The sequence below is a fragment of the Centruroides sculpturatus genome, unplaced genomic scaffold (genome assembly GCF_000671375.1).
Source record: "Centruroides sculpturatus isolate CEXI.00-Female unplaced genomic scaffold, Cexi_2.0 scaffold1284, whole genome shotgun sequence".
In the NCBI taxonomy this organism is placed as follows: Eukaryota; Metazoa; Arthropoda; class Arachnida; order Scorpiones; family Buthidae; genus Centruroides; species Centruroides sculpturatus.
Window position 1 is genome coordinate 1 of NW_019385459.1, and position 9,040 is coordinate 9,040.

The following is a 9,040-nucleotide window of genomic DNA, read 5'->3' on the forward strand; positions in this document are numbered from 1 at the left end:
GGCTATTTCCGGCACACAGTAGTGTCGATAATCGTTGGAAAGTCGGAAAAATAATATAGTACTTTACAAGAGTATGAAACCAAAAACACCCCTACCTAAAACAGGAGTTATAACAAGAAACCTGGGTTCAAAAAAGGCTAGTAAGAACCCACTAAACAAGCAGAGAGTGAAAGTGTCTCTCTCTAAATGTAAAAAATCAGAAGCCCACTCCATGAGTGAGTTTTCTGATATCTCTGGTGAAGAGACTAACCAGGAGGTGACAAAACCCACATCACCTCCAAAAGAAAAACCCCCTGTTAGATTAAAGAGAGATACTCTCACAAAGAATGTTGCCTCAAACACATAATGGGTTACAAAAATAACCCAATGGACCTGTCGTGGTTTTCGCAACAACTTCTCTGACATTAAACACTTGACATCATCTACCCAATCTCTCTGTGTGGCACTCCAGGAAACCCATCTAAAACCTGGAGATAATATTTCTTTTAAAGGATTTGATCTCTACCACAAGGATGATGATACCCACAACCGTGCCAGTGGCGGTGTGGCTATTCTGGTTTCTAACCACATTCCATCCTTACCGGTACAAATAATCACAGCTTTGCAAGCTGTGGCAGTCAGAATTTCTATTGGAGTAACTGTCACACTTTGCTCTATATACCTGCCACCAGATGTCAGAGTCAATGAGGATGAATTGGATGCATTAGTTGAACAGCTGCCAACTCCATTCCTTTTACTCGGTGATTTTAATGGTCACAATCCTATGTGGGGCAGTCCCGACATTAACTGTCGAGGCAGGGCCATTGAAAGATTTATTGGCAATCAGAAACTGTATTTATTTAATACAGGAGAAGTGACATACTTCCATGCTCCAATGAGAACATTTACAGCCATTGATTTAACCTTAGCAAGTCCAAACCTGTTTTCAGCATTTATATGGGAGGTTGGATGTAATCCACTCTCTAGTGATCACTTCCCAATATTTCTAAAATACCAAGGCAGAGAAAGCTGTGAAACAGCCCGTTCACCACGCTGGAAACTTGAAACAGCAGATTGGTCCACATTCTCCTCTTTGGCTAACATCACTGAGGAAATGGTCAATACTGCAGACATCAATGATGCAGTTGAGGTTGTCACTTCCAGTATCATTCAGGCAGCGGAAAAAACAATGGGGAAAACATCAACTAGATATCCAAAACATCCTAAACCATGGTGGAATCAGAATTGCGAGGCAGCATTTAAAGCACAAAAAAAAGCATGGGGGATTTTTAGAAGATACCTCACTGCTGAAAATTTGATAGCTTTTAAAAAAGCAAAGGCAAATGCCAGAAAAATCAGAAGGCAAAGCCAAAGGGATTCTTGGAGGAAGTATGTTTCTAGCATAACATCTTCCACTAGCTCAAAAGCAGTCTGGGATAAAATCCATAAAATTAATGGGAAATATGCTTATCATTCTCTGTCCATTCTGGAAAATAATGGCACAGTAATCAGTGATATACAGTGTATTGCTGATACATTGGGTGAAACTTTTTCCTTGTCATCCAGCAACATAATGTATTGAAGGGATTTCCAAGCTTACAAAGTGCAAAAGGAAAAGCAACATTTAAACTTTTACTCCTCATCTGATGATGAATATAATGTGCCATTCACTAGAATTGAATTACAAACAATGATTTCTCACGTGGGGAATAGTGCTATAGGTCCGGATAAAATCCACTACAGCATGATTAAAAATCTGTCAAACAATTCCCTTTCTAATCTCTTGCATCTGTTTAACAGAATATGGACAGAACATACTTTTCCTGACTCTTGGAGGCTATCTTCCTGACTCTTGGAGGCTATCTATCATTATTCCCATTCCCAAACCTGGTAAAGATCACAAGAATCCCTCTAATTACAGACCAATCTCTCTGACAATTTGCCTGTGTAAACTCTTTCAGAGGATGGTAAATAGATGCCTGATAAATTTTGTCCAGATAACTATAGACCTATTGCCTTATTACAAACCTTAAGAAAATGCTTTACTGCTCTACTAGCAATTAAATTTCAACACTGGACTAAAACAATGGAACTAGAAGCGAATTTCCAATATGCTTTTCTCAAAAATAAAGGAATGGAATCTGCAATATTTATACTATCATCTATAATTCAACTTTATCTGATTAAAACATAGAAAAGTTTATGTAGCATTCATAGATATTAAAAAAGCATCCGACTCCGTTTATATTCCACTATTAATGCAAAATTTAAATAACAAAGGAGCCAGAAATCAATTTATAACAACAATATCTAAATTATTTACAAATTATAATGTTAAAATTCAATAAGGCCAATCCATTACTCCACCAATAATATTAACAGGTGGTATTCTTCAAGGTGACCCTCTCTCACCATATTTATTCAACTTCTACTTACATGAAGGTTGATCAAATTTTTCAAAATAACTATGATGGTATAGAAATTGAAGACGAAACATTGCACTATGTATTATTTGCAGATGATGTGGCAATACCTACTCCGACTAAAGTCTCATTACAAAGAATAATTAACTTAGTAAATTCGTACCTCAATTTGCTTTACCTAATCATCTTAAAACTAAAATTCTTACATTTCGAAATAACAGTAACATCTCAAAAAAGAATCAACACTATATTTAGATAATCATCCTCTGCAACTGGTAAATGAAACAAATTTCCTAGGAGTTGTTTTTGATCGGAATCTCACGTTTAAAGCTAAGCTGTGGAGTCGGAGTCGTGGAGTTTTGGTGTTTTAGCCGGAGTCGGAGTCGGAGTCGTCAAACATTCCGCCGACTCCGACTCCTTTTTACTTTCCCGTCTTGTTATGTATATAAAACATAACTATTGAAATCGCATCAAATTTGACCCTCCGAGTGTTTTTGCAAATTTACACGTTTTGAAGACTTCCTGAACCAAAAAAAAAGTGTCAAATAAAGGAGAAAAATTCGCTCGCACGCGCACGTGCATGCTTATGTGTGTTGGCATCGAATTTGTTTAATTTCTTTATTCTCCGTTCTGAGATATTGTCAGAATGGGTAAAGTTTAAGAAACGAAATCTGGCACCGTAGCTTGTGTATAAAGGGGCATTAATGCTATTAAATTTTTGTTCTTAATTAATTAAAGATCGACAGGGTGGAGACCTAGAAGGGCTCATGTGTCATATCTCCAGTGTGGTCAGACTTAATGAACATTTTAGCCGTTATTAGTGTTCACAATTTTTTTTTTATATAAAACTCATTTCTACTTTCAAAATTAAGCTCTTTGTCATTTTATAATAGTACATCAAAACTCGGTTAAGATGTTCTCACTTAAGATGTTTCTTCTCCTAAGTCGTTCAAATTTTGCAGTACAATTATCATCATTATGCCCATAATCAATGGTGGCGAAAGATGTCGCTAGCCCAGGGAAAAAATGTTCATGGACTTTGGGAATGATTGAAAGTTGTGGAATAAAATCCGAGTTCCTGTGAATCCGGGGCCTGGTAAATTTTACCCTATCATCCCACTTTCTTGTCGGTCCTGCCCATAAGACTCTTGTTAAAAATTCCCTTGTGAGATGTGTATCGATTCCATTAAACAATTTTTACCAGCTTAAAACGATCACGTCGGTGACCAATCGTGTTTTCCTCAGAAAATGCATGCACAGAAATCCTGTAGTCTCAATAGAAGGGCAGTGCAACATTTGATATTACTTATATTGGAAGTTAATACCAAAATTTATGAAGTTAATTAATTCAACAACCCAATGCTAAGAAACTTTAATCAAAATAAATTATTTATTTTTAGTTATTATAATTATGAGAAACAAGCAATAATTATCACTGTTTTGAAAAGAAAAATTAAATAAATGTATAATTTTATAGAAGAATTTTATCTGAAAATGTTATATTAATTACAAATGATTATTTATTGTGACATCGTGACAATACTGGGCTGCAATTTTTAATCATATTTTTAATTTATTTAATTTAAAATACAGTATATCCTCTCCGCCTGAAATTAGTAGTGGCTTTCCCCCTGTATATCATACTTTTCCTTTAACAATAGAGTCGTGCCGGTCATCAATTAACTGCTTTTGGGGAGATGTTTTGAATAAAAAAAAAACGTGTTGTCTCCGAATCTACTTGTCACTAGGCAAAACCATAAATTACCATTCCCGGTTCTGTATTTTATTTATTAATGCATTTTTAATAATATACGGTTAATAAGGATCTATTCTAAGCTTACAAACAAATAAATTTTAGTTTTTAATATAGTACAGAAAAAATTTTACGAATGCATGTACTGTAAATACAGTACATACTTGTAAATGTATATATTTTAATATGATTTTATGTGCTTTAAACACTTTTCTAGTGATATTACGACTTCAATATTTGTGGCGGACAGACATAAAGTCGAATAAAATGACTTAAACTCGATTTTTATTTTTCCATATACATTTTTTGACAAACGACATATAATCGGGAACGATGTAACTCAAAACGACGTACGTTTTTACATATTTCAAAACGACGACGTCCAATTACATATTTTCAGAAAATCCATGAAATATATCAAATATTGCTAAATTCCTTTCCTGCTACAGTCCCAATTAAGCATTTAAATTACTGTATTTATTAGTTTATTAGTTTGCATTCCGTTCTTTTAGATTTAGATTCTATTTTTCTATCAAAAGCAACACTGGTGACGACAATATTTCGTAACTGCTTTTTATGAATGTTTGAATATTTGAAGTCATAACTTCTCTACTGCTAACAAAAGATTTTGTATTAAATATGTTGCATAGAGGAAAAAAATATGAATTTAAAAGCTTGTTTAATTAATCCTCAAAGGAGTAACCATGCATGACTGATTTTAAGTCATTCCTGGAAGTGTATGGGGAAAATTTAATAGTTTCGGCGAACTGTACCGACCACCTGAGTAGAATCGGCCATACTCGTTAGGTTAATTCTCAAAGGATTAATCATGCATGCCTGACCTTTATAATTCCTGGTAGTGTGTGGAGAGACATTTAACAGTTTTGGCGAACTGTACTGACCACCAAAGTAGAATTGAAAAACCATTTGATTTTCCTGGCGCAGTGTCAGACTGCACAGGCTGACCTAAACGTGTGTGAGAACAATGTCTCGTGAATGTTTGGAAGAATTATTTTCTATAACCTTATTAACTTTTATTATTTATAACCTAATAAATTAATTTTTCAGGTTATAAATTATTTTCGGATCAAAAATTTCTTGAGTAAATTAAAATTATAAATAATTTTAATATTTAGAAAACTTCTCAATTCATTTCTTCCGTTTTCATAAAACATCTCGATACTCTTTATCATTTTCTTCTACATTTTAAAAAATTTATTGTTTTAATATCCAAGTAAATTAAAACATGACAACTTAAAATAAGACAAAGTTTAATAAATTCTTTTTAATTATTAAATTATAAAATTAATTTGCGATAATAATGTTTACAATTTGTACTAATATCGGATGTGGTTGAGAATTATTAATATATATTCGTCTATAAAATTTAATCCATGAATTTTTTTGGTAGTAAAATCGACTTGCCATTGTCTTTCGCTGATAATTGATGCTTTTTAACATAATCTATAGCCCAAGATTTCTCTTGAAAAATTAATTTTGTGATCTGAAATAATTCCATTAAAAAATTATTCATATGAAAAATTAATTTTGTGATCAGTGCTACCCAAACCACTACTACTACTATTTACACCATAGACTTCTATGCATACTTTTTTCCCGCGAGTTTTAATAGAATTTGTTGCCAATAAACATCAGTGGCGTAATAATAAACACAATGGCGTAGCGAACATAACTGCACCCGGGCCGCGACACTATATTGGCGCCCCCTCCCCCTCCAGAAACAAATTTTGTTTTTCTTGGAAACCATTTGGCTCCCCTCTGCCAGTGGCGCCCGGGGCAAGCTGCCCCACCCTCTGCTGAGAGGTTTTCTTCGTTTGTGGGCGATAGGAAATTCTGAAGTTCCTCAAGGACAGGCAGCCTCAAAGGATTAACTTATCGTGTATAGCTGCCTTTAGAGAGACGTAGTGAGATAGCGGAGACCTCAGACAAATCAGCCAAAAGTAGCAACTTTTGATATTTTTTAATTCATTTTTTGAGAAATCTAAATGTATGTTCATAGTTTTCAAATTTACAGATTTTTCTCTACTTTATAGAGCTTTCTGGCAACTACTAATATTATTAAGATATACAAAACTGTATTTCTAGATTTTTCTACAGTGTGCAGAGCTAGGAATCTGTAAAGGTAACATTTTGTAACAAAAATAAATCAACCCGAGGATTTTTTTAAAATGACTAAATTAAAAACGGTAACTCCCGAATAAAATCTTAGTCTCGAGGTTGTAAAAGGAGTGCAGAAATTCTGACATCAATTTTTGCTTTATAGTGGTATAAATATGTGGTGTATACCTGAACGGTGGATTAAGCGGTAAGCGAACTATGCGGGCGGGTAGGGCCCGGAAGGGGCTCTCGCAGTCTTTAAAATGCTACTGAAAAAAGTGATTGTGAAAACGCAGAAGATAGAAATAGTCCATAAACGCTTCAATATTTATAGATACATGGAAGTAATAAATGATATAGCTTTGTGGCCAGCAATATTAACAGATGCTATTATTGATCATATTCTTAAAACAAACCAAAATGTATAGAAAAGGGATTTCTTAATAAACGAAAAAAAAAAAAAAAGTTAAGATAATGGAAATAGATAAACCACCAGATGAAGGAAGTAACTCGACACCCGAAAAATGATTTAAAATACAAATTTACAGTGTTCTTGACACTCTATTGTGTCAAATAGATTGGCGTTATGAAAAAATGAAAACCATCTGTGACAATTTTTGCTTTCTCTGTGGCTCGTCTTTACAATATATGAGTGTTACTGGTTTAAAAAAAATCGGCTGCAGATCTCGCTATTAAATATAGCAAAGATTTAAAAAAGTACGAATTCACAAGTGAAATTAAAAGGTTTAATTTTGAATTAATGACTCTTATACAAAATATAGAAACTGCATCTCCGCTTAATATTCTACAGGTTTGCTTTGGTTTAATTAGAATATTCTTAATATTCTAATTAAACCAAAATCATTCTTCATGATTTTGGTTTAATTAATTCAGTCTTACCCAAATATCAATGTCGCTCTTCGAATATTTCTAACTCTTCCCGTTTCTATTGCTTCGTGCGAGAGAACTTTTAGCAAGTTAAACTTAATAAAAAATTATTCAAGATCAACCATCTGACAAGAACGATTATCCAATATTTCTATTATTTCAATAGAATACAATATCGTTAAAAATATTAATTATAATGGTGTAATTAATGAATTTGCTGAAATGGAAGCCAGAAAAATTCAATTAAAATAAATCTTATTAAAAATCTATTGTAATGTACATTTGTTTTATTATTTTCCCAAAACCAAATAAATTAAGGGGCCTAAATGCAAATTCTTGCACAGGGCATAGAAATGGCTAGTTACGGCTCTGAGTGTAACTATCAAAGTTCGTCGAACTGTGGTCCCAGCTTTTCGAAGTGACAAAACAGTTAATTACGTGTTAATAATAAGACAGTGTTGCTCAGATAAAAGAATTATATAATTTAATATTGATTTTTATGGTACCATCTACGAGTGCATCTGTTGGGTGCAGTTTTTCAACCATGAAGCGAATTCTTAATATATTTTATGGATCTTCCAAAAATATGTCAATTCTAAGACCTAACAATTGGCAGAGACAAAGCGATTTAAAATGGTTTGAACATTAGGTTAAAACATTGAAATATATAAAAATATTTAAAACTGGCAGTTGCCACGCGTTGTTGCGGCTCAAAATGTATCTATTATAAATGTATAACACTTCCCCCGTAGGCGAGGGAGAAATTTTTCGAAAAATCCCTTCTTAGTGTACATTCTGTTGACGTACCCTATTAAAACGCAATCAAAACGCAAAAAACCAAATCTAAAATAGTATAAATAGAAGCAGAGTTCTTTACGGTAAGCCTTAATTCTGTCCATCTCTCCCCAGTGGGGGAATTTCGACACGTATATTATATAAAAAAACACGTGCGTATTCGAATGCAGCATTGTGTCAAAATTTCAAAAAAATCAATAGGAACAAACGAACATTACATTTTTATTTAAATAGATAGATAGAAGATGATGTGTTTTAGTTCATCCTCACAGAAAAGCAAACTTAGGGCATCGTACTCGTAACACCATCTGTTGGACATAACAGCCTTAACCTAGATGATATCTTTTAATTTATATGAATGTTTACCGGAATAATATAAAGCATATGTCCACCCTGAAGTTCCATTCTAAATATTGGTGAAAGAATTTTTGAAATCAGATGAATAGTTTCGGAGATTACCTGCTACATCCAAACTTACTTACTTACAAACATTACCTCTTTATGATATTAGTATAGACAATGTGATTCGAAGTGAAAAAATATTCGCAGTGGCTTGCTCAATATTTAGTTGGAAGAGAAGTCAACAAATTAAACATTTTTAGTGATTAGTGTCTCCACGTAAGGAGCGGCTGATTATAATAGGGGAAGGCAACGGAATACCACCCCTTAATCTATTCCCAGGATATCACTATGGAGAGGAAACCTACATCAATGGCCCCTAGTCTCGAGCAGCCCTTAGATGGGCAAGGGGTGCGAAGAATCTCCCGGCATCAACATAGTGAAATCAAAAATCCATATCGCCACATGGAATGTGAGAAGCCTTTTTATGGCTGGCAAGTTTGACAACGTAATTAAAGAAACCCAAAGATTAAAAATAGATATTCTAGGCATTAGTGAATTACGCTGGCCTGGTTCTGGAGTATGCCAAAATGAGCACGGAACGCTTTACTATTCAGGAAACAATGACCAAGACCAATACCACCGAAATGGGGTGGGGATATTTGTTTCTGCAAAACATACGCAATGTGTTATCGGCCATTCACCAATATCGGATAGGCTGATGATACTTCAAATACATGGTCAA

At 33.9% G+C, this 9,040-nt stretch overlaps 1 pseudogene; it reads left to right on the forward strand.

Moving 5' to 3' along the window:
- Positions 1-67: 67 nt before the first annotated feature.
- LOC111639212 lies at positions 68-1,816 on the forward strand (annotated as a pseudogene).
- The last annotated feature ends 7,224 nt before the right edge of the window (positions 1,817-9,040 follow it).